The sequence below is a fragment of the Bufo bufo genome, chromosome 3, assembly GCF_905171765.1.
Source record: "Bufo bufo chromosome 3, aBufBuf1.1, whole genome shotgun sequence".
Taxonomy (NCBI): Eukaryota; Metazoa; Chordata; class Amphibia; order Anura; family Bufonidae; genus Bufo; species Bufo bufo.
In genome coordinates, this window is record NC_053391.1 from 300,639,813 (window position 1) to 300,667,755 (window position 27,943).

The 27,943-nt window shown below is 41.8% G+C and overlaps 1 long non-coding RNA gene across 1 annotated transcript; it reads right to left on the bottom strand.

Annotated features, from left to right (window-relative positions):
* On the bottom strand, positions 1–27,943 carry LOC120995181. Its single transcript, XR_005777546.1, has 3 exons — positions 27,932–27,943; positions 27,085–27,096; positions 1–105 (listed from the first exon to the last, which is right to left on the bottom strand). It is a non-coding gene; the product is annotated as an uncharacterized LOC120995181 (long non-coding RNA).

Here is a 27,943-nt window from a genome sequence, read left to right on the forward strand (position 1 = left end):
TAATCCTATAGCTTAGTGATAAGTGGTCTGCCATACATGTAGAAATCCTAAATTCAAGTTCTAGGATAGACTTGCATAAACTTTTATTTCTTTCTCTTTCTCTCTCTCTCATAAAAGCCTATACTATCATAAATAATATATATTCATATAATAACAATAAAAGGCTTTATTGTATTGAGAATAGTGTTTGTTTGGTTTGTTTGTTTGTTTTTGCTTGGAAACCTAAAATCTATTACTATTTATTCACAGGCACAATATAAGATTATAAAGAAAGCAGCAATATCTATTAGCTTTTTAAGCCTAAAAACATTATTGTCAATATGATAAGGATATAGACGTTGATTATGGGTTAAATGTAGAAGAAAATAAAATATTTGAAGAAAATATCCTTGAAGTCTCTCCCAAGATTCAAATCTGGGATCTCTATATGCAAAACTAAGCAGAAGGCAGTTTTTGTATTATTATTTTTTCTATGCATATAAGCTTATACACGTTACTGGTGTCTTCATACATTCCATCTGTGAATAAAGTAGTAATATGTATGTTAGCTTTCTGAGTATATCGCAATGTAGTAAAGCTACAGTATGTACAGACAAGGACACAGCTCTGCCCTCAGCATGCTGATGTCTAGCTCTGTCAATCAAGGGGAGCGAGAGTGTGCAGAGCACAGGGAGTGTTACAAAGCAGTGCTCAAAGGATTCGGCCCCACCTCATGGTGCTCAAACCTCTCATTTGCATATCAATGGAAACGCAGATATCTCTGCAGCTATTTAGCATACAGATAAAGGCCGCTTTTTATACCAGCGTATTTGCAATCCATATATGGCCTGGATTTTATGTACCAGAATCCACTGCTAATATTCATGACTAGAGCTCTTCACATGGGCATATAATATCCATCCGTATTTGAAATCCGCAGCATGTCCGAGTTTTGTGCATATATTTTTTTTCCAAATACATCCATTACAGTCTATGGGAGAGCATAAAAAATGCAGGGAGGAAGGAATATGCGTATAAGAGCTCATGCACATGGCGTCCTGCATACAGCATTCACTTCATGGGTCCGCAATTTGGGAGATGCGGTGCGGAACGGAGGCACGGATCTGCACCGCATGCACTACATTTTTGCGGTGCGGACTGTCGGATGCAGATCGCGGACCCCATTCAAGTGAATGGGTCTGCACGCGGCGGCCCCACAGTCAGTGCCTGTGCATTGCAGACCGCAAATTGCGGTCCGCAGCATGGGCCCAGCCAGCACACGGTCGTGTGCATGAGCCCTAAATCCTGATGAAATACTGAAGCAATACTGATGGTATGTCATGGTGATGCAAAGAATTTATTTATCATTTTTAAAAGTAGTAAAACAAAAAAAAGTACCGTATTTTTCACTTTATAAGATGCACTCCCCTTTGGGTGGGGGGAAAAAGTGAGTGCATCTTATAAAGCGAATGTGCCTCAAATCAAGATGGCCGGTCCTATTGCAGGATAGCAGGAGCTGTTGCTAAGCCTGCTCCTGATCGTGCTCAAGTGTGGGGTGGGCGGCAGTTAAGCATTCAGTGATGCTAAATGCTGCCAGCCCGCACGTCCTTTACCACAGATGTGCCGGCCGGGTCTGCTCCATACCAGAGGAAAAAGAGAGGAGAGCAGTTCTTCTCCTCTGCATTGCTGTCCGCATGTAACGCTGATTGGTGGTGTGCGCCGGCGGAAACTACTGCTGCTCCCTGCCTCCACCAATCAGCTTACTCCCTCCCATTTCCTTCCCAGGAGCGCCACTGTAACAGAGCTTCGCCACTCCTGCTGTGAAAGAGAAAGCAACGGAGCGCTCCTGCTGTGAGAGAGAAAGCAACTAGCCATCTGTTGCCCTCTGCTATTCCCTGGCCTGTCCCCTAAAGTCCTGGGTGAGTGACAGCTCAGGGGCTGGTCTACAAATGAAATGTGTGCTAAATCTGACTATAAGGCCCCTTGCAGATGAGCATTCCTCCCATAGAGAGTCCTCATCACAGCACCCGGCCTGACCTCCCAGCACTGATTGGATTCACATAGCATTATACACTGCGTGCAGAATTATTAGGCAAATGAGTATTTTGACCACATCATCCTCTTTATGCATGTTGTCTTACTCCAAGCTGTATAGGCTCGAAAGCCTACTACCAATTAAGCATATTAGGTGATGTGCATCTCTGTAATGAGAAGGGGTGTGGTCTAATGACATCAACACCCTATATTAGGTGTGCATAATTATTAGGCAACTTCCTTTCCTTTGGCAAAATGGGTCAAAAGAAGGACTTGACAGGCTCAGAAAAGTCAAAAATAGTGACATATCTTGCAGAGGGAGGCAGCACTCTCAAAATTGCAAAGCTTCTGAAGCGTGATCATCGAACAATCAAGCGTTTCATTCAAAATAGTCAACAGGGTCGTAAGAAGCGTGTGGAAAAACCAAGGCGCAAAATGACTGCCCATGAACTGAGAAAAGTCAAGCGTGCAGCTGCCAAGATGCCACTTGCCACCAGTTTGGCCATATTTCAGAGCTGCAACATCACTGGAGTGCCCAAAAGCACTAGGTGTGCAATACTCAGAGACATGGCCAAGGTAAGAAAGGCTGAAAGACGACCACCACTGAACAAGACACACAAGCTGAAACGTCAAGATTGGGCCAAGAAATACCTCAAGACTGATTTTTCTAAGGTTTTATGGACTGATGAAATGAGAGTGAATCTTGATGGGCCAGATGGATGGGCCCGTGGCTGGATTGGTAAAGGGCAGAGAGCTCCAGTCCGACTCAGACGCCAGCAAGGTAGAGGTGGAGTACTGGTTTGGGCTGGTATCATCAAAGATGAGCTTGTGGGGCCTTTTCGGGTTGAGGATGGAGTCAAGCTCAACTCCCAGTCCTACTGCCAGTTTCTGGAAGACACCTTCTTCAAGCAGTGGTACAGGAAGAAGTCTGCATCCTTCAAGAAAAACATGATTTTTATGCAGGACAATGCTCCATCACACGCGTCCAAGTACTCCATAGCGTGGCTGGCAAGAAAGGGTATAAAAGAAGAAAATCTAATGACATGGCCTCCTTGTTCACCTGATCTGAACCCCATTGAGAACCTGTGGTCCATCATCAAATGTGAGATTTACAAGGAGGGAAAACAGTACACCTCTCTGAACAGTGTCTGGGAGGCTGTGGTTGCTGCTGCACGCAATGTTGATGGTGAACAGATCAAAACACTGACAGAATCCATGGATGGCAGGCTTTTGAGTGTCCTTGCAAAGAAAGGTGGCTATATTGGTCACTGATTTGTTTTTGTTTTGTTTTTGAATGTCAGAAATGTATATTTGTGAATGTTGAGATGTTATATTGGTTTCACTGGTAAAAATAAATAATTGAAATGGGTATATATTTGTTTTTTGTTAAGTTGCCTAATAATTATGCACAGTAATAGTCACCTGCACACACAGATATCCCCCTAAAATAGCACAAACTAAAAACTACTTCCAAAAATATTCAGCTTTGATATTAATGAGTTTTTTGGGTTCATTGAGAACATGGTTGTTGTTCAATAATAAAATGAATCCTCAAAAATACAACTTGCCTAATAATTCTGCACTCCCTGTATTGATTTATGATGCTTTGTAACCCTTACAGTTCTGTAATGTATTGGATAACACTGGCAGCATTATGCCAGTGTTATCCAATACATTCCGAAACTGTAAGGGTTACATAGCATCATAAATCAATATAATGCTATGTGACCCCCGGCAGCGCTGGGAGGTCAGGCCAGGAGCTGCAAGAGGAACGCTCGTCTGCAAGGGGCCTAACTCCCCTAATCCATAGGAATGCACCCATGTACTGCAGCACATCGGTGCACTCCTATAGTGCATCATCCACAGATTCCCCCATAACAGTGCGTCATCCACAGATTCCCCCATAACAGTGCGTCATCCACAGATTCCCCGTAACAGTGCGTCATCCACAGATTCCCCGTAACAGTGCGTCATCCACAGATTCCCCGTAACAGTGCGTCATCCACAGATTCCCCGTAACAGTGCGTCATCCACAGATTCCCCGTAACAGTGCGTCATCCACAGATTCCACGTAACAGTGCGTCATCCACAGATTCCCCGTAACAGTGCGTCATCCACAGATTCCCCCCCATAACAGTGCTTCATCCACACATCCCCCCCCCATAACTGTCACCCACAGATCTCCCATAACAGTGCATCATCTACAGACCCCCATTAGTTCAAAACCCACGAAAAGCACACCATTTGGTTCAACCTATTTTTTTCTGAACTTCCTCCTCAAAAACCTAGGTGTGTCTTATCATCAGGTGCGTTTTATGAAGTGAAAAATACGGTATATAAATTTGGGATCTCCATAATCATACTGACCCACAGAGTAAGCTCAAAATTTAACTTTTAGTGTATAGTGAAATCAAAACCCAAAAAAATTACTAATATGCATTATTTTTCACCAAGAGAGAATTTTGTTTCCCATTCTTCTATACAAAATATAGAGAATTAATGTAATTAAAAATTAGCATAAGGCTGTGTTAACGGAGAGATAAAAATGTTATGGGTCTTGGAAGTCTAGGAGAAAAATGAATAATTGGTCTGATCCTTAAGGGGTTAAACAGGTTTTCGGATACTTGGATACAGATGGCCTATACTCAGGATAGGTAAACAGGTAATCACTATATCGGTCAGCACTGAGACCCAGCACTGCCACCTATCAGCTTTAAAGCATCTGCTGGAAACTGTACTGTGGACAAAAGGTTCTGTCCACCGTGTAGTTTCCAGTGTCGACTTATTGCAGCTCTGCGGCCATTCCGTTAAATGGAAGCTGAACTGCAATACCTGGGAACCACCACTACACAGTGGAGGGAACCTTATGCTACTTGTTCCATCCACTGAATAGTTTCCAGCGCAGCCACTGCCCGAAACAGCTGATCAGTGGGGGTGCTAGATGTTGGACACCCGCCAACCTGATATTGATGACCTATCCTGAGGATAGGACATCAATATCTAAGTACTGGAAAATCCCTGTAAATTTTATTATATTTTACTGTGTGGTTTGCTTGTGGATTTGTCATCAGTAGCAGCCGTTTCTATCGTAATAAACACAGCGTGTATTTTAGATGTTTAGTATAATGGTCTTGTCCATCTGTTCCCAAAGTGGTAAAAGCAATTGTAGAACCAGAAATAGAAATACACTGAACAAAAATATAAACACAACACTTTCGTTTTGCTCCCATTTTGAATGAGCTGAACTCAAAGATCTGAAACCTTTTCTACATACACAAAAGACCCATTACTCTCAAATATTGTTCACAAATCTGTCTAAATCTGTGTTAGTGAGCACTTCTCCTTTGCCGAGATAATCCATCCCACCTCACAGGTGTGGCATATCAAGGTGCTGATTAGACAGCATGAATATTGCACAGGTGTGCCTTAGAAAACAAGTCAGAATCTGGTGTGGCCACCATTTGCCTCACGCAGTGCAGCACATCTCCGTCGCATAGAGTTGATCAGGTTGTTGATTGTGGCCTGTGGGGAGTTGCAGAATATTGGCAGGAACTGAAACACGCTGTCGTATACGCAGATCCAGAGCATCCCAAACATGCTGAATGGGTGACATGTCCGGTGAGTATGCTGGCCATGCAAGAACTGGGATGTTTTCAGCTTCCAGGAATTGTGTACAGATCCTTGCAATATGGGACCGTGCATTATCATGCTGCAACATGAGGTGATGGTGGTGGATGAATGGCACAACAATGGGCCTCAGGATCTCGTCATGGTATCTCTGTGCATTCAAAATGCCATCAATAAAATGCACCTGTGTTTGTTGTCCATAACATACGCCTGCCCATACCATAACCCCACCGCCACCATGGGCCACTCTATCCACAACTTTGACGTCAGCAAACTGCTCACCCACACGACGCCACACACGCTGTCTGCCATCTGCCCTGAACAGTGAAAACCAGGATTCATCCGTGAACAGAACGCCTCTCCAAGGTGCCAGACGCCATAGAATGTGAGCATTTGCCCACTCAAGTCGGTTACGACAACGAAGTGCAGTCAGGTCCAGAACCCGATGAGGACGACGAGCATGCAGATGAGCTTCCCTGAGAAAGTTTCTGACAGTTTGTGCAGAAATTCTTTGGTTATGCAAACCGATTGTTGCTGCAGCTGTCCGGGTGGCTGGTCTCAGACGATCATGGAGGTGAACATGCTGGATGTGGAGGTCCTGGGCTGGTGAGGTTACACATGGTCTGCGATTGTGAGGTCGGTTGGATGTACTGCCAAATTCTCTGAAACACCTTTGGAGACGGCTTATGGTAGAGAAATGAACATTCATTGCACGGGCAACAGCTCTGGTAGACATTCCTGCAGTCAGCATGCCAATTGCACGCTCTCTCAAATGTTGCAACATCTGTGGCATTGTGCTGTGTGATTTCAAAAAATTAAGCTTTTTTTTAAATAGTAAATTAAAAAAATATTCTGCCAACAGAATTGTGTTAGGGCTTGCTTTTTTGCAAGTGGAACTATAATTTGTATGAGATACCGCGTGTGAGAAGTATATTTTAATATTTATGGACATTGCAAAACCAATCATGTTTAGCTTTTTTTGTTTATTTTTATGTATGAGAAATGGGAAGAGTATTATTATTTTTTTTTCAGATGCCACAGTCCTATAGTTATATAGTGCTGTAGTTGTTCTTTCATCCTGTGCTTTGTTAGAACAACATACTAATCTGCTCGTAGACATGAATTTAGGGACATGAGTGCAAATTGTTCTTCCCGTTTCATTTGATTCAAATATGCTTCATAGTTCTAAAGATTGGATTAACAGAGTATACATTTGGATTTTGCAGATTAATATGCTGTCGTTAAAAACCCCTAACTCCCACTTAGGTTTGCTATTGAATATCTTTTCAAAGTCGGGGCATTTCTGGGGATGTTTTATCATTTTGCAAGCTCATTTGACCAGACAGCAGATTATAGAAAAAGCAGAGGCCAGTCTAAAAAGTGAAGCAGGTCATAAATGTTGCAATGCTGCTATTCAGTTTCATATACTCTGTAAAGAAAATGTTCTATAAATGATTTAAAACCTGGAACATGCGAGCTTAAAATACTCACATCCCCTAGCCTAGATGAATATCATAGGGGTGTAGTTTTTATATCTATTCACCTCTGGGGGTTCTGCATAGTTCTACAAGATCAAATTCTCTTCAAGTCTGTAATGGGGCACAAATGTGTGCCCTGAAAGCCCCAGGATGCTCATTTCCTATTCAGCACTGCCATGTGGCCAGGCAGCAGATTATGTTTGGAGAATATCTGAGACAGGAGAAACAGCGTAATAAATGTTGGTGTGCTCTTCTTTAGCTTCATATACAGTATGTACAGCATATATGTATGGCAAATATGTCCTATAAATGTGATATTAATTGAAATTGTAATTTTTACATTGGCTTTACACTTATTGCTGCAAAATAAAAATACAAATCTGTCAAAATATTACCCATTGAATACCTTGAGGGATATACGTTAGTTTTCCCTTTGGGTCATTTATGGGGGTACACTTGCTGACATCTCTGCAAACAGTGCATGAAAATGGCGTACTTCAAAATTACTTAAAGGGGTTTTAATGTAGTTAAAACTTTTTGAAGCATAATTTTAAAATACTGTCCCATCTTAGTCTTTATTGGCTGGCTGGAGGTGGCGGAATCGTGGAACCATCCGAGCATCCGTTGCTATTTCTTTCTGTAACTCCCGTAGTAGTGAATGAGAGTTACACAAACAGCGTAGCACAGCAAGCTATTATGTTTCTGTAATTCAGAACTTAAGGAAACTGCATAGTTTGCGTCGCACTAATACACTGCTATGGGCGTTAACAGAAACACAAACGATACAGCTGTTTCTGTTAATGTGTTTTTAAAAAGTTTTAAATTATATTATAAAAATAAAGTGGACATATTGAAATTTGAGGAAACGGTGTACAAAAACGTATTTTCATAATTTTTTGTGTTAAATAAAACGCGAATGGTATGTTATGTTATTAGCTTCTATAACGTCTCCCATACACTGCACACATAAAGGTGATCCTGTTCTCCTGTCTCTCTGTAGCACACCCTCAGGAGCAGCTGTGTGAAGGACATTATACACCAGTACTGAGCAGTGCAGCTTTGAATCAACCACCAGGGTGGTGTAAAAAATTACTAGAGCCCTCAGGATAATCTCTAAGGGCCAGATTTATCATTCCTCTGACAGCTCACTCCACTTTAACATATGGCTAAAGTCAGTTTTAGCCAAGTCAGATTTATGATCGGCCCTTTAAGACTGTAATAAATGTGGTTTGACGGTAGCAGTTTATCCGTCAGTAAGCAGCTTTACAAAAGTCGCACATCTTTACGAAAAAGTCGCACGTTTTTATGAAAAAGTCGCATGTTCTATTAAAAAGTCTCATAAGATAAGCATGGTCCTCACTGGAGTGAAATTGGGACTTTTTTGCGACTTTTTTGCGACTTTTTTAAATAGTCCCAATAGTAAATCTGTCTAGAGATTCATTTACATAAGAAAACACGCCCACTTTCAGAAAACTGGCGAGCATAGTGCAGAGCAGAAAAAAGTCGCAAATTTGTGCGCAGTTTTAGCGTTTGGGACTTTTTTGGGACTTTTTCACTCCATTATTCTGACTTGAGCTAATGATAAATCTGGCCCTAAGTGTTTCTCTGCCTCTCTGCAGCTGCTTTCTTCACTTCCTCCTCACCTCCATAGACTTCTATAGGCAGCATGTACTCTTACCTCTCAGCGAGTTCGTAAGATAGATTTCAGCAGTGAATTTAGAGTGAGAGATATCAGTGCAGGAGGAAGTTGGAAGAAGTGAGTCATACCTAGAGAAGGCAATTTTATTTTATAAGCGATGTTAGAGTTTATTATATCTGTTCGTACCATTGATTTATCCAAACTTTGTTGAAATGACAGAGCCCATTAAAGGCCAAAACGGCTCAGTCCGGCTCTTTGTGTAATATAATTTTGTTGAGTCACGCACTGCCTAGATAGATGATGTTATAATTATAGAATATAGAATTATAACTGATTATCTGTATTTGGAATTAAGAGACAATGTAGTCAAACAGAAAGTACATCTGTTCATCACAAACCGGGATCAAGAAATATTATACTCAATACAACTAACAATCATCCAATAGATATGATAAAATCTATTTACTAAGGAGAATTTGTAAGAGCAAAAAGGATATGTTCTCATGAGGACACTTTTAAATAACAATGTGACATCATTGGTAGTGATTTAAAAGAGAGGCTATAAGGATGAAATAATAACTAATGCATATACACAGGTTCAAAGTAAAGAGAGAAAATTATGTATATTGAAAGAAAAAAAGGATATGAATAATGAAAAAAAAATGCTATTCCAACTTTTCCCACACCTGTATAGCAATCAGTTTGGTGCCATAAGAAAGATTATACAGAAATACCTGTGTTGAATCAGTATAAGGTGCTATCTGGGATAGTGAAGCAAGGCTATCAATGTGTGGTGAGGAGAGGGAACACGTTTGCAAACAAAAAATCCTGGTCATCACAAAGTATTTTTCAAATGTGGATATGCAAAGTGAATGTGGTAAAAAACAAACGAATTTGGAGAATAAAAGTTATAAAATCCTTTAAATTGTAATTCCCATCATGTTGGGTAATCTGTCTTGTGTAGGATGTACAAGTAAAGTAATACAATTTCTTGTGGAGCATGTAGGCTATATATCTAAGAAAAAAGAGAATTTGGCAGCTGCTAAACATTTCATAGATGTTTATAATGAATCGGTAGATAACTTGGAATTTTCCATTTTCAAACTGGTTGATTGGAAAATAAAACGGTTTGAGAGAAGCCGATTATATTATTGAAATTAAACACTAGGTATCCAAAGGGATTAAACTTTAAGACTATTATGTATATTAGACAATGTCTCAATATTGATGTCCATCACAGGGTTAAATGAATAATAGGTGGTCTGAAAGTCATGTCATTAGTGAAGTAGCAAGATTTGATTGGTTGTATTTGTTAAAACAGGTGCAAGTGTACATCCAGTTTTATGGTATGACTAAGAAAATAACTAAAACGTCAGAAAGCTCATGGATACATAATGACATTAAAAAAAAGTTATGGCGATGCAAAAAATCATTTTCAAAGTTATTTTTTTGAGTATTAAAATGCAAGGAAAACTATAAAAATAAATGTGAATATAACAGATCAGAAAATATAACCGGTCAGTTTTACCGCATATGGAATGCCGTAAAGCAAAACCCATAAAAATGGAATTGCAGAGGTTTTTTTTTATTCCAAATTCCACCCCATTTGGAATGTTTTTTCAGTTTATCACTACATAATATGGAACACTAAATGGTGCCATTAGAAACTCTAACTTGTCCCACAAAAAAAAACGCAAACTTGGCTTGTGAAGAGAAAAAAAAGTTATGGCTCTGGGAAGTATAGTAAGGAAAGACTGGCACTCGCTGTAGCTTGAAGAAAAGGAAATCTTTATTGTCACATATAATCCGTGACGCGTTGCGACTCACATCTGGAGCCTTCCTCAGACGTATAGGATATGGTACAAACAGGAATAAGCACACGGCATTTAAATAGCCAGCCAAGGCGGAAATGACATCCCATTACCATGGTGACGATATCAACAAAATAATTAAACAATTAAGATGTAGCAGGTGAAGAAAATGAAGAAAGGATCCCAGCCGCAATCAATTGACAATTCAAATAGTAAGTATTCCATAATAGCAGTGATAGGGTTAAATAAAGTTTCAAAATAATGATGCCACTGGGATGTCTTCAAGTTTTCTAAAAGTAAAGAGAAAACAAGTTATTTGATACATTGGTTTGCAACAATGGTACATGTTATTCTATACAAAAGGGTTATACAACAAAAAATATATATATATATCTCACGGGAACTGGAGAGTCACAAAAACCTGTGGAGGTCGTACTCGCGGTTCAAGCCCTTGGGTTCCAATGTTTGCAAAGTGTGAATCCAATAGGACTCACGTTTTTTCAACATCTTAACCCTGTCACCACCTCTACGGGGTTGTGAAACATGTTCTATTATCTGGAACCGCAGTTGCGAAATATTGTGGTTACAACGTTCAAAGTGGTGCGGTATAGGTAGAAGCAGGTTCTTTTTCCGTATGGTAGATTTATGTTTGGAAAAACGATCCTTCATGCGCATCGAGGTCTCGCCTACATATAATAAGCCACAGGGGCACTTTAGTAAATAAACAATAAAGTTGCTATTACAAGTGTAGAAACCCTTGATGGGAAACTGTTTTCCTGTATGTGGGTGTGAGAAAAACTCACCTTTAATCACGCTGGAACAATGGATGCAGCCTAAACAGGGAAAAGTGCCATTTTTTGGTGTAGATAAAGTTATTTGTTGTGGTGTCTTGTGAACACTGCCAATATCAGCCCGCACCACCATATCACGTATATTTTTGTTCCGTTTATAACAGATCAACGGACGATTCTGGAATTCCTCAACTGAGGGATAAGCCCTAGATAATATATTCCAATGGTGATTAATAATTAATCTGCATTTGTGAATCCAAGGGTGGAATTTTGAGACAAAAGGGATGCAGGATTTTTTTTATAGTTTTATCAACTGTAGGAAGGGCCTTATTCCTCTCCTGATTAAGTAAAGAAATGGGGTAACCGCGATGTCTATATCTATCGCTCATCTCGGTGAGGCGAGTTTCCTTGATATCAGTCTGAGAAACAATTCTACGGATCCTCTGAAACTGCGAGTGAGGTAATGCTTTTTTAGAGTGGGGGAATGGTTGCTAGAATAATGTAAAAGAGAATTTCTGTCTGTACTCTTAATATGCAAATCAGTTACTAGCAATCCATCTTGCCCTTTTATAACCACCGTATCAAGGAAACTAATCCTATTGACATCATAGTGTAGAGTGAATTGAAGTTCACTCCACACTGAATTTAAATAATCAGCAAATTGAAGAAGGGTTCCAATGCCGCCCCGCCACACGCAAAACACATCTTCAACAAATCTTCGCCAAAAAATACAATGGAAATTGAATAAATCATTAGGATAAATATATTGGTCTTCGAACCATGACATATATGTGTTTGCATGCGGCAGTGCAGTTGCCACCTCACCATTCTGTAACTGGGCCACTATATTGACTCCTCATGCGGTTGCCACCCTCGCCACTCTGTGACTGACCACTCTGTTGACTCCTCATGTGGTTGCCACCTCACCACTCTGTAACTGGGCCAGTATGTTGACTTCTCATGCAGTTGCCACCATCCCTACTCTGACAGGGCCACTATTGTCCCTGTTTTGCCTTGTTGACATCACCATTTATTTTACCCTTCTGATCTGTCAGAAAGACGGAAAAATGATAAACACGACGGATCCTGTCTTTGGAGCAGCCATAAGGCCTGTATCACACAATCCCTATTTTGCATTAGAATATGCTCATGATTTGGAAGCCAAAAGCAGGAGTGGGTACAAAGACATGCAAACTTTCCAATCACGTGTCAATCTCTGTTTTGGATCTTTTTTTTTTGGGCTTTAGCAATACTGAAGGATTACTGACCAAATGCTGACCATGTGAAGGGGCAGATGCTCAAAAGACAGGATCCGTTTTTTGTGGGTTGTTCTTCTGACTGATCAGAAGAAGGGCAAAATAAACAGTGACATCAACACAAACTTACTGCTGACACCCTCTCCACTCTGGCATGGGGGCACTACAGTTTTGGCCCCATAACTGACTAAGGGTACTTTAACACTAGCGTTATTCTTTTCCGTCATTGAGTTCTGTTCTAGTGGCTCAATACCAGAAAAGAACTGATCAGTTTTATCCTAATGCATTCTGAATGGAGAGCAATCCGTTCAGTATGCATCAGGATGTCTTCAGTTCAGTCTTTTTGCCATTTCAGGTCAGAGAAAATACCGCAGCATGCTGCGGTTTTATCTCCGTCCAAAAAGACTGAACACTTGCGGAAATAACGGCATTAATTTACATTGAAGTGTATTAGTGCCGGATCTGACTTTGCGCAGACCCAAAAAAATGTATACTGGATCCGTTTTTCCGGATGACACCGGAGAGACGGATCCAGCATTTCAATGCCATCAGCTTGCATACGTTTTGCCGGATCCGGCAGGCAGTTCCTCTGCTGCAAGTGTGAAAGTACCCTAAATAAGTGAAGTGATTCTAAGAGTGATGCCTGTCATATAGACGCAAAGTAACTGTTTCACTACCACAGCATACTACTTATGCATGTTTCTGCAATGCAGTGTTCTACACCAGTGATGGTCAGTTCGCATTGTTCACATGGAAGATATGCTATATTGGACTGTAGAATTCAGGTTAAATTGCTGTGTTGGCACTTCGCAACAAATAAGTGGGTTTTGGGTTTCAGTTTGGGCACTCGATCTCTAAAAGGTTCACCATCACTGGTCTAGGCTATAAGAAGATTGCCAACACCATGAAACTGAACTGCAGCATATGGCTGAGACCATACAGTGGTTTAACAAGACAGGATCTACTCAGAACAGGCCTCGCCATGGTCAACCAAAGAAGTTGAATGCATGTGCTTAGCGTCATATCCAGCATCTTTTCAAAATAAATGTATGAGTGCTTCCAGCATTGCTATAGAGTTAAAGCGGTGGGGGGGAGGTCCGCCTGTCAGTGCTCAGACCATATGCCTCACACTGCATCAAATTGGTCTGCATGGCTGTTGTCGCAGAAGGAAGCCTCTTCTAAAGATGATGCACAAGAAAGCCCGCTAACAGTATGCTGAAGACAAGCAGACTAAGGACATGGATTTCTGGAGCTATGTCTTGTGGTCTGATGAGACCAAGATAAACTTATTTGGTTAAGATGGTGTCAAGTGTGTGTAGCAGCAACCAGATGAGGAGTACAAAGACAAGTGTCATGCCTGCAGTCAAGCATGGTGGTGGGAGTGTCATGGTTTTGGGCTGCATGAGTGCCAACATGTACTGTGACATACTGAAGCAGAGCATGATGCCCTCCCTTTGGAATCTGGGCGGCAGGGCAGTATTCCAAAATGATAATGACCCCAAACACACCTCCAAGACCACCACTGCTGTGCTAAAGAAACTGAGAGTAAAGGTGCTGAACTGGCCAAGCATGTCTCCAGATCTAAACCCTATTGAGCATCTGTGGGGCATCCTCAAACGGAAGGTGGAGGAGCGCAAGGTATACAGTGGATATAAAAAGTCTACACACCCCTGTTAAAATATGAGGTTTCTGTGATGTAAAAAAATGAGACCAAGATAAATCATTTCAGAACTTTTTCCACCTTTTAATGTGACCTATAAACTGTACAACTCAATTGAAAAAAAAATTATCTTTTAGGTAGAGGGAAGAAAAAATATCAAAATAAAATAATATGGTTGCATAAGTGTGCACACCCTTAAACTAATACTTTGTTGAAGCACCTTTTGATTTTATTACAGCACTCAGTCTTTTTGGGTATGAGTCTATCAGCATGGCACATTTTGACTTGTCAAGATTTGCCCACTCTTCCTTGCAAAAACACTCCAAATCTGTCAGATTGTGAGGGCATCTCCTATGCACAGCCCTCTTCAGATCACCCCACAAATTTTCAATCGGATTCAGGTCTGGGCTCTGGCTGGGCCATTCCAAAACTTGAATCTTCTTCTGGTGAAGCCATTCCTTTGTTGATTTGGATGTATGCTTTGGGTCGTTGTCATGCTGAAAGATGAGGTTCCTCTTCATGTTCAGCTTTCTAGCAGAAGCCTGAAGGTTTTGTGCCAATATTGACTGGTAATTCCCTCTAGCTTAACTAAGGCCCCAGTTCCAGCTGAAGAAAAACAGCCCCAATACATGATGCTGCCACCACCATGCTATACTGTGGGTATGGTGTTCTTTTGGTGATGTGCAGTGTTGTTTTTGCGCCAAACATATCTTTTGGAATTATGGCCAAAAAGTTCGACCATAACACCTTTTCCCACATGCTTTTGGGAGACTTCGGATGTGTTTTTTCAAAATGTAGCCTGGCTTGGATGTTTTTCTTCGTAAGAAGAGGCTTTCGTCTTGCCACTCTACCCCATAGCCCAACCATATGAAGAATACGGGAGATTGTTGTCACATGTACCACACAGCCAGTATTTGCCAGATATTCCTGCAGCTCCTTTAATGTTGCTGTAGGCCTCTTGGTAGCCTCCCAGACCAGTTTTCTTCTCGTCTTTTCATTAATTTTGGAGGGACGTCCAGTTCTTGGTAATGTCACTGTTGTGCCATATTATTTTTTTATTTTTATCAAATATGTTTTTATTGTTTTCAAACAATATACTTGGAATACATGCTTTGATTGTACATCAGTAAGTTGTTATTTATGCCATACAGTATTTTACATGACTTGACGTACCATGTTGTGTTACATTGTGTTGGGTAACAATTAAACAATTAAACAATTGCCTTGTCTGTGCATGCTTTAAGGTACATACATTCACTGTCTTGTTATGACAGCTTGATTTGGTATAGGTTTGAACAATCTGAGTCACATCTTGTCTGGACTATTCTGACATAGTGATAGTAGTAATAGTCGGTCCTGCATGAAGACTACACACAAGCACTCATGTCCGCAGGATGTCTGTGTACTGCAGCCATGGATCCCATATTTTTCTATAAGACTCGTGATTATTTAATTGCCAGCTGGTCAGCTCCTCCATCCGACAGATCTGGTGCACTTTTTGGAACCATTGTTGTATTGATGGTGGTTGACAAGGTTGCAGCCATAACAGCGGAATAAGACATTTAGCTGCTGTGTTACTAGTGAGTTTTTTGATGTTCTATATTGTTGTGTGGGCAAAGCTAGCAATACCAACTCCGTCGTCAGATTGATTATTGATGGATCAAGTGCATGTAGGTGTTTTTGAATCTCCGCCCAGTAGGAGCTGACCACCGGGCATGACCACCAAATATGGCTTAAGGTACCAACTTGTGGTTGGCAACGCCAACATCTATCCGAGGACGATAGACCTATTTTATATAGCAGTTCAAGCGTTTTATACCATCTGGATAGAAGTTTATAGTGGTTTTCTTGATTTTTTTTTTTTACACATGTTGAAAAGCCATGTAAATGCTTTAATATAAATTTACTATCGTCCTCAGATAGTTTTATGTCCAATTCTTTTTCCCAAGCTTTCAGGAACTGTAGGGGATCTACTGATTTAGTAATTGATAGGTGTGAGTATAGAGTAGATAGCTTTTGTTTTTTACTCTTGTGGAGGAGAATTAATTGTTCGAACCATGTCAATGGCCTAGTGGCTTGATTGTGAGCTAAAAATAATGCGCATACATTCTTGAAGTGTTCAATGTGTAGGAAGTTAATTTCTGGCGATTTGAGTAATGTTTGTAGTAAGGTGTTGTCTGGTACCCTATTGTCAGCGAGACATGTAGCTACAGTCACATCTTTTAATTGAGACCAGAGTGATCTCATGATAGTTTCATCTTTTTTAACTACATATGGAATTAGACATGCCGGCATAAGTGGTGATGTATCCCTCAAAATTGTATGTGTTTGTTGGAGGGATTTCCAGACGCGGATTGTGCCCTGCAATAGCGATTGAGAAAGTACCGGAGTATCTTTATGTTCTGGTAACCATAGTATTTTTAAGTATGCTGGGCCCAATATTGCCAAGTCTGACTTGTGACTGGGGTCTATGTCAGTGGAAGTATTACTTGTAATTTCAAGCCATCTTTGCAAGTGGAGTGCTATATAGTATTGCTTGACTTCGGGAAGACCTAGTCCACCTCTTGATTTTTTTGCGACTGAGCATCTTATATGATAGCCTAGGTTTTCTTCCTTTCCATACAAAAGCAGAGAAGTGCCTTCTTATGATAGTGAAGAAATTCTCAGGTATATACATGGGTAACATCATTAAGTAATAGAGTATTTGGGGAAGTACATATGTTTGCAATTTTTTCCGCCCCATCCAGGACAAGAATGTAAAGTTGTACTCTTTGAGTTGTTTAGAGATCTTACGTGTTATGGGGTGGAAGTTCACAGAGTATAAATCTTCTAATTTGTTTGGGATTTGCACTCCTAGGTATTTTATGGAGTTTTCTGCCCAGTGAAACGGGGAGATTTTGTTCAGCAGGGCCGCCTGGGACTGAGTTAGTGAGATGTTTAAAAGATCTGATTTGGAGTAGTTTATTTTAAAATTTGATATGTTGCCATACTGTTGAAAAATGTCTAATAGTCTGGGCAGTGCAGTGTTTGGATTTGTGATTAATAGTAAGAGGTCATCTGCGAAGGCCGATATTAGGTGTGTGACTGAGTTATGTGAGAAGCCTTTTATAACATCGTCCTGTCTGAGCTTTTGGAGTAGTATTTCCATTGTCATTATAAATAAGGAGGGAGAAAGAGGACATCCCTGCCTCGTTCCATTTTGTTATGCTGAAGGATTGAGACAGAGTTCCATTTACTTTGATTCGTGCAGTTGGGGTGGATTATAGCATAAAAATTGCTTCTATGAATTGGAGTGGTAGGTTGCATTTCATCAACGTATGGTGCATAAAATCCCAGGCGACCTTCTCAAACGCCTTCTCCGCGTCAGTGCCTGCAAGCACAAGGGGATGTTTTTTTTGTTTTTTTTACAGATATATTGAATTTAGCAGACATATAACGTTATGTCTCCCTTCTCTATTTTTGACTAATCGCATTTGGTCAGGCTTAATTATATTAGGTAAGATATTAGTCAGGCGTCTACCCAGTAGTTTGGCCCAAATTTTGATGTCTATGTTTAATAATGATATGGGCCTGTAGCTGGAACATAGGTTTGGGTCCTTCCCCTCCTTAGGCAAGATTGTTATGTGTGCTTCTAGTGCTTGTCGTGGAAGATGACCCCTATTAAGTAGATTGTTGCATAATAATGTGAGACGTGGCAGAAGAATGTCTTGAAATTTTTTGTAGTATTTTAGCGTGAGCCCATCTGGGCCTGGGCTTTTTCCCACTGGGAAAGAAAGCATCGTGTCTTTTACTTTCTGTATTGTGATTGGTTGAGTAAGTGTTAACTTGTCAGTTTCTGATACTGTAGAGAGGTCCAAGCTTTCAAAGAAAGCTGATATGTTTGTTTATTTGTTGGGGGAAATTGATGAGGATTTTTGGTTCGCTAAGTTGTATAAAGAAGAGTAGTACTCTTTAAATGCTGCTGCTATGTCGGAGGTGCTGACTGAGTGTTAATTGATGTTATGAAAGTTTTTTTTTTACGCTTCTTTATTAGTGCTGACATCAATTTGCCTCCTTTATCTCCATGGGCATACATTTTTTGTTGATAATATAGCATATTTTTTGCCAGTTTTGTGTTCAATAATAATTTTAGCTGTTCTTGCTTTTTAGTCATCTCCTCAAGTAGACTAGATGTAGGCGTTTTTTTATGTCTTCTCTCTATGTCTCTGATCTGTAGCAAAAGAGTGGTTATTCATTTATCCCGTTTCTTTTTTACTCGTGTACCAAGTGCCATTAATAACCCTCTTATATATGTCTTATGCGCTTTCCATATTATAGGTTCTGGCATTCACTATGTCGTGTTTGCATAAAAAAAGAACTGAAGTTGCTTCGTCAAGCGTTCTAACTCCTCTTTGTCATCTAGCAATGTTTTATTTAGACGCCACGAGAAGTCCCTTTTGGGTAGGTCTTTGACAGTTAGTTGTAATATTACAGGTGCATGGTCTGAAATAGTGGTTGGGCCCAGGGCCATTTCTTGGACCGGGCGGGCTCTGGCATAGTCATCTGTATCGTTGTGTGTCTTGCCTGAGCAGGAGAGTGAGAGGCGTCTGCTGGGATTCTAACCCACAACCTTCTGTATCAGAGGCAAGGCACTTACCCACACAGCCATAAAAGCTGCTTAGCCACTGACTGTCACGAGGGTGTCAAGAACCACGCCTGACTCCGTTATACCCGGGGTCAGGAAGTCGCAGCGGTTGGCTGCACGCTCTATGTAAGATAGGGCTGTTTCCTTATGGTAGCTTTCTGGGTTTGCTTTGCAACCCTTTTTGGCTCACTCAGGGATCCGTAGCTCCTTCTCCTCAGCTGTTCCTTGTCCAGCACTCCCAACCTCCTTATATTCCCCTCTCACACTTCTCTGGTTGCCAGATATAGAGCTTCCTGCCTGGACTTCTATTCTGACCCTCTGGAGCTGTGTTGCTGCGTTCTCTGGTTGTTGGTCCAGAACGCTACCCTCCGGATCCCTGTTGGACCTTTGTGGTCTGCTGTGGTCGCCCACCTGGGTGTATGTGTTTGTCTGTATTGTCTGTCCTCTCCCTGGTGTTTCCCTCTTAGTGTCAGTGGTGCGGACTAGCGATCCCACCGGCCGGTTCACTATCTAGGGCTCATTTTAGGGAAAGCCAGGGTTTAGGCACGTGATCGCCGCACTTGTGAGGAACCCGTCTAGGGACGTCAGGGCAGTCAGGTGCCAGCCACAAGGTGAGTCAGGGGTCACCACCTTTCCCTCTCCCTTGGGCAGGGCTTTCCCTTTTCCCTCCCTGTGCGTGACGCCGGTCATTACACTGACTGAAAAAATATGAGACTTCTACTGTAGACTCGTTGATAGCTTTGATAGCCAGTGTACATCCATACACATGACAGCTGCTCCAGCACACTCAGCTCTGCTATATCTCTTTATATGACAGCTGCCCAGCACATTAAGCTCTACTATATATATATATATATATATAACAGCTACCCCAGCACACTCAGCTCTTCTATATCTCTATATATAATATCCGCCCCAGCACACTCAGCTCTGCTACATCTATACACATGACAGCTGCCCCTGCACACTCAGCTCTACTATATCTATATATCTCTAAGTATTACTATACAGTAGATAGATATATAGAGATATAGCAGAGCTGAGTGTGCTGGGGCAGCTGTCGTGTATAGATGTAGCAAAGCTGGGTGTGCTGGGGCAGCTATCATATATAGAGATATAGCAGTGCTGAGTGTGCTGGGGCAGCTGACGTGTATAGATGTAGTAGGCTGGGTGTGCTGGGGCAGCTGTTAAGTGTATAGATGTAGCAGAGCTGGGTGTGCTGGGGCAGCTGTCATGTATATAGATGTAGCAGAGCTGGGTGTTCTCGGGCTGCTGTCATGTGTATAGATATAGCAGAGCTGAGTGTGCTGGAGCAGCTGTCATGTGTATGGATGTACACTGGCTATCAAAGCTATCAACGAGTCTACAGTAGAAGTCTCATATTTTTTCAGTCAGTGGCTATGCAGCTCTTATAGCTGTGTGGTTAAGTGCCTCGCCTCTGATACAGAAGGTCGTGATTTCGAATCCCAGCAGAAGCTTTTCTGAAATACAGGCTAAATTGGAATACACAAGCACTGACTCCATATATGGACATACAGGCCAGAAGAGGCTGCATCACATCGCTGACATGGAGGTAAGTATAAGTGTTTTTTTTTTTTGGTTTTTTTTTTTATACCGGACTGTTACTGCCACATGGGGGGAGCGGGAGGCACTTGATACTGGCACATTGGGGGGAGATGGCACTATGATACTGGCACATGGGGGGGAGAGGAGAGAGGCACTTGATACTGGCACATGGGGGGGAGATGGCACTATGATACTGGCACATGTGGGGGGGGAGAGGCACTTAATACTGGCACATTGGGGGGGATGGGACTATGATACTGGCACATGGAGGGGTGGGAAGGAGAGAGGCACTTGATACTGGCACATTGGGTGGGAGATGGCACTATGATACTGGCACATGTGGGGGGGGGAGAGAGGCACTTAATACTGGCACATTGGGGGGGGAGATGACACTATGATACTGGCACATGGGGGGAGGAGAGGCACTTGATACTGGCACATGGGGGGGAGGAGAGAGGCACTTGATACTGGCACATGGGGGGTTTGGCACTATGATACTGGCACATTGGGGGGAGATGGCACTATGATACTGGCACATGGAGGGGTGGGTGGGAAGGAGAGAGGCACTATGATACTGGCACATTGGGGGGAGATGGCACTATGTTACTGGCACATAAGAGGGGCTACTGGCACATAATGGGGGCTGCTGGCACATAAGGGGGACTACTGGCACATGATGGGGGCACTCTGGCTACTGGTACATGATGGTGGGGGGGATCTTATTACTGGCACATGATTGGGGGGCATCTATTGGGGCATATATTACTGCCACATTATTGGGTGGCACTATAGGAGCATCTACTGAGGCTAAAAAGAAGGGGTATTTTATATGGAGGGCTCTGTATATGGGCATTTTATACTGGGACACATTATTATGGGTACTATAGGGAAGGGGGAGAGGAGCACTATGGAGTCATCTACGGGGGCACTGAGAAGGGGTATTTTATATTGGCACATTATGGGAACATTAGCTCAACTGGGGGCATTACAAGGGGGTATGTTTTGCACATTATAAGGATAATTATTTCTACAGTCTTGAGCTGACTGCCTCAATGAATATTTCTGTTCAGTTTTTACAAAGGAAAATGAAGGAGAAGGACCTCAGTTAGGAAAGAAGACTAATGAATCTTTTGATACATGTGTCTTTACAGAGGAAGAGGTTCTAAGTCAGCTGTCTAAAATTAATACAAATAAGTCACAGGGGCCTGATGGGATACACCCAAAGCTATTAAAAGAGCTCAGCGTTGAACTAGCAAAACCATTAACAGATTTATTTAACCAATCGCTGGCAACAGGAGTCGTCCCAGAAGATTGGAAATTAGCAAATGTTGTGCCCATTCACAAGAAAGGTAGTAGGGAGGAATCGGGCAACTATAAGCCAGTAAGCCTGACATCAATAGTGGGGAAATTAATGGAAACCATACTTAAGGAGAGGATTGTGGAACATCTAAAATCCCATGGATTGAAGGATGAAAAACAGCATGGGTTTACTTCAGGGAGATCATGTCAAACTAATCTTATTGATTTTTTCGATTGGGTGACTAAAATAATAGATGGAAGAGGTGCAGTAGACATCGCTTATCTAGACTTTAGTAAGTCTTTTGATACTGTCCCACGTAGAAAGCTTATCAATAAAGTGCAGTCTTTGGGCTTGGACTCCCATATTGTTGAATGGATTAGGCAGTGGCTGAGGGACAGGCAACAGAGGGTTGTAGTCAATGGAGTATATTCAGACCAAGGTCTTGTTACTAGTGGGGTACCTCAGGGATCTGTTCTGGGACCCATATTGTTTAATATCTTTATCAGCGAAATTGCAGAAGGCCTCGATGGTAAGGTGTGTCTTTTTGCTGATGACACAAAGGTTTGTAACAGGGTTGATGTTCCTGGAGGGATACACCAAATGGAAAAGGACTTAGGAAAACTAGGGGAATGGTCAAAAATATGGCAACTAAAATTTAATGTTGATAAGTGCAAGATAATGCACCTGGGATGTAAAAACCCAAGAGCAGAATATAAAATCAGTGATACAGTCCTAACCTCAGTATCTGAGGAAAGGGATTTAGGGGTCATTATTTCAGAAGACTTAAAGGTAGGCAGACAATGTCATAGAGCAGCAGGAAATGCTAGCAGAATGCTTGGGTGTATAGGGAGAGGAATTACCAGTAGAAAGAGGGAGGTGCTCATCCCGCTCTACAGAGCACTAGTGAGACCTCATTTGGAGTATTGTGCTCAGTACTGGAGACCATATCTCCAGAAGGATATTGATACTTTGGAGAGAGTTCAGAGAAGAGCTACTAAACTGGTACATGGATTGCAGGATAAAACTTACCAGGAAAGATTAAAGGACCTTAACATGTATAGCTTGGAAGAAAGACGAGACAGAGGGGATATGTTAGAAACTTTTAAATACATAAAGGGAATCAACAAGGTAAAAGAGGAGAGAATATTTAAAAGAAGAAAAACTGCTACAAGAGGACATAGTTTTAAATTAGAGGGGCAAAGGTTTAAAAGTAATATCAGGAAGTATTACTTTACTGAGAGAGTAGTGGATGCATGGAATAGCCTTCCTGCAGAAGTGGTAGCTGCAAATACAGTGGAGGAGTTTAAGCATGCATGGGATAGGCATAAGGCCATCCTTCATATAAGATAGGGCCAGGGGCTATCCATAGTATTTAGTATATTGGGCAGACTGGATGGGCCAAATGGTTCTTATCTGCCGACACATTCTATGTTACTGGGGGGGCATTATGGTGGGCTTTATTACTCCCCCATGGTATGACCCCCTAGTAGCAGCACCAGCCTCTCCCTGCTCTGCTATCCCTCTACCCCTTCTCCAAATCCTTATTATGAAATCTTTCTCATTAGGATAAAGCACAACATCAGCTCCACCGAGCCCCCCAGCCAAAGTGTTGAAGTGGTGTCCGAGATCCCCAAGGTCCAAGCCAAGTAACTACGTTTTCATGTGGAATATGTTTATGTTATACACATATAGCCTACACTGTGCCACACAATATACAGTATACCTCTACACTGTGCCACACAATATACAGTATACCTCTACACTGTGCCACACAATATACAGTATACCTCTACACTGTGTAGGGGTTATACTGTTTATTGTACAGCATGGCACAGAGGTTATATTGTCCGGCATGGTGTAACCTCCATACATTTTATGTACAGTATACAGCAATCCGCCTTGCCATCTATGCTTTGAATCTGGTTTTATATGTTACTTGGTTTTTGTATATTTACTTGCGTGTGCTAGTTGAGACCTGCTGTGATTGGGTTTTAGTTAATTATTAAATGCTAACATGACCATTTTTTGGTTTTGCACATTATTGATGATTGTATTTCATGACTACTCTTCTAAGGGTATTGCCTTCCTTTATACTGCAGTTCTCCTGTACCACTCTGCCTGGGACTTTTAGCAGTTTAAGCAGTAATTTATGATTTTCTTTTGCTTTCAATAAATCTTGTGTTAAGCATAAAATTTTTTTTTTTTTATATATATATATATATATATATATATATGGTGAGACGGTTGCAAGTACTCTTCTGATATGATTTCATCGAGCAGTTTTGATGGGGGGGTGGGGGAGGAGTTTTTTTGACACTCGCCCTGAGAGAAATTTTACCTAGAAACTGCACTGGTTGGGCCTATCGTGGCTTTTCTTAAAGCTGGTAAAATACTATCATGTATAAAGAGGTAGTCAATTCGCTGATGTGTTTTGGGCGTTTTGGGCGTTTTGGAGAAGAACGTGTAGTCTAGATCTGTTGTGTGCAGTGTTCTCCATGCATCCGACAGACCCATTAATCGCATGCAGTTGTTCAGTCTATTGAGGGTGTTTTTTGATTGTGTTGTGTGTTTTGAGGAGGAGTCTAAACTGGGGTTCAAAGCTAGGTTAAAATCCCCCCCTATAATAGGACCTTCTGCAAATGCTTGTAATTCTTCTAGTCCTCCTGTTATCCACTTAATTTGCTTGGTGTTTGGAGCATTTGCTAAAGTATATGAGAAAGTACCAATTTTGCCTTTTAGGAAAAGTGCTCTTCCATCTGGGTCTTGAAATTGTGATATGAGTACAAATGGGATGTCCTTGTGAAAGGCATGATTTAGATGCAGATGTGTCATTTGTGTGGTGAAACCAGGACTTAACGATTGTAGTAGGTAATTTAGGGATTTTGTGTGTTTTTTAAAGTGTGTCTCTTGTAACATCAATACTGACACCTTGTCTTTTTTAAATAGAGATAATAGGTGGCTCCGTTTTGTGGGGGCATTCAAACCTCTAACATTATATGTGCAGATTATGATGTCCGCCATGCAATAGGATGAAGTAGCGAGGCATCATCTCTATATGTGAGAATCACCAACAAGGCAAAGAACAAATGAACATAAATAGAAATGTAAGAACAATAACTGATGGGCCTAAAGGTCCAACATTCCCTGGTTGCCCAGGTGGTTAAGGGCACACAGATTAGTGCTGTGTGTGCCTGGTCCCCTGGGAGATGCAGGGTTTTTGGGGTAGATGTTCATCCTGAGCCGAGACACAGGGGCTCACCCTCCCTGATTTTAATCTCTCCTAACCCTATTGATATTATTATGTGCCAGATGTATGTAGCATAGTTCGCTGGACCATTATGCAGGTTCTGTCATTTTATCACATTTCTCTTCATCAAGTGAGGAAATCATTCCTCCCCTCCATTACATCCTAAATAAGACAGCAAATAGTATTACACACTGATCTAAAATATACACTTCTTCATAATACTGTATTCTCATGACAAATGTAAAGGGTTATAGACATGGGGGTGATGGGAAAAGATGAGAGGAGAGGGTGGGGGGGCAGGGGAAAGGGAAGTGGGATTAGGGGAGAGAAGAAGTTAGGGAAAGAAGGGGGGCGGGTCGGTATTGGTTCAGAGAATATCGCACAAGGTGACAATTTATTTGAAGTTACTGTAATAAATATAATGATACTGCGCTCTGGGACTTTAAGTATATTGAAATTAATGCAGGGGTATCACAGATTATTACAATTCAGCACATGAGTATACACTGTTGTGCAAGTCTTTATCTGGCTTTGCCAGTATACCTGTAGTGTGAACTCAGGGAATGAAGATGAAGAACAGCATCTGTTCGAAACATGTTGGAGTAAAGATACCTTGATGACCGTGGTAGTGACATCACTCATTTCTCTTAGTGAGCGCTAAAAAAGTTTTTTTGTCTAAACCTCTACTGATTGCAGCATCGCGTCACCGGCCAGGACGCGAAGCTACACATTGACTTGCACGCTGACCTGCACGCCAACTCATACGAGACCTGAACCACCTCATTCCCCGGACTCCAGCATCGAGGATTCGGTGAGCAACAATCACTCAATCGGCAATCTCCGATTTTCAGAAAGCCGCACCAGCGCACCAAATACAGAAGCACAAGCAGGAGGATCAACCTACAGACAGGAGTTCACACTACAGGTATACTGGCAAAGCCAGATAAAGACTTGCACAACAGTGTATACTCATGTGCTGAATTGTAATAATCTGTGATACCCCTGCATTAATTTCAATATAATTTCAAGTCCCAGAGCGCAGTATCATTATATTTATTACAGTGCCTTCCTTTATGCGGCAGACTTTGCGGTTCTGCTGCGATACCGCTGCCACCACCTAGTACATCCACGGAGCGCCTTTGAAGCGTTATTTAAATTGTGTCTATTTGAAGTTACATTAAAGGGTTTTTCCCATCTTGCAAATTCATCCTCACCTGCTGCCAGCTAGCTGTTCACTTCCAGGTTTTCTGCTGCTAAGGCTGGGCGGGCTTAGGCAGCTAGAGTGAAGGCCAGCCATGCCTCCTTATGACATCACACTGTGCTCAGTCCTTGCGTGCTAGTTCATGTGAAGAGTATGACTCATCAGTCTGGCAGCCTGCAGTGTCTGTGAGGCCCCTCCCCCCTGCTGGGGAATCATCAGAGAGCTGTGATAAGTGAGCTCAGTGTACAGTAACACGTGGCTGTTCTGCACAGTTTTAGGGTCCATTCACACGTCCGTGGTGTGTTGCGGACCCGCAAATTGCGAATCCGCAACACCCCCGGCCAGCACCCCCTATAGAAATGCCTATTAGGACATGTTCTATCTTTTGCGGTGCTGCGGACTGGAAGATCGGGGCCGTGCTCCGCAAATGCGGATGCGGACAGCACACTGTGTGCTGTCCGCATCCATTCTGTCTCCATAGAGAATGAATGGGTCCGCACCCGTTCCGCAAAATTGCGGAACGGATGCGGACCCATTTGCGGACGTGTGAATGTACCCTTACACACAAAATCTCTGTCTGATCTCTTACAAACCCATTTTGTTTTAAAAAAAATATAATTCCATATTATACATTAGCTCAAAAGCTTGTCAGCTAGTAAACGTATAATCTGTGCTTTTGTCTCCCATAAAACATGACCAACCCCCACCCACCAGCACTGATGCAGATATTTTTTCATTACAGCTGTACTCCAGTTGTGTATAAACCTTACACTATGTATCTGTATAGATGCATATACAGCTCAGCTACATGTGTCTGTTTATCTCTTCAACCAGCACTGTGGCTGAACAGTGTCATATACAGCTCTGCTACATCTGTTTCTCTCTTCCATCATCATTGATGCTGACCCACCACATATACAGCTCTGCTACATCTGTCTATTCCTTTCTCCATTAGTACTGTGGCTGAACAGCAGCTTATTCAGCTATGCTACATCTGATTCTCTCTTCCACCAGCATTGATTCTAAACTGCCACATATACATCTGTTACATCTGTCTATTCCCTTCAACATTAGTACTGTGGCTGAACAGCAGCTTATTCAGCTATGCTACATCTGATTCTCTCTTCCACCAGCATTGATTCTAAACTGCCACATATACATCTGTTACATCTGTCTATTCCCTTCAACATTAGTACTGTGGCTGAACAGCAGCTTATTCAGCTCTGCTACATCTTATTCTCTCTTCCACCAGAATTGATGCTGACCCTCCACAAATATATATCTCATTTACATCTGTCTATTCCCTTCCCCATTAGTACTGTGGCTGAACAGCAGCTTATTCAGCTCTGCTACATGTGATTCTCTCTTCCATCCGCATTGATTCTAAACCACCACATATACATCTCTGCTACATCTGTCTATTCTCTTCCCCATTAGTACTGTGGCTGAACAGCAGCTTATTAAGCTCTGCTACATCTGATTCTCTCTTCCACCAGCATTGATGCTGACCCTCCACAAATATATATCTCTGTTACATCTGTCTGTTCCCTTCCCCATTAGAACTGTGGCTTAACAGCAGCATATTCAGCCCTGCTACATCTGATTCTCTCTTCCACCAGCATTGATTCTAAACCGCCACATATACATCACTGTTACATCTGTCTATTCCCTTCCCCATTAGTACTGTGGCTGAACAGAAGCTTATTCAGTTCTGCTACATCTGTCTCTCT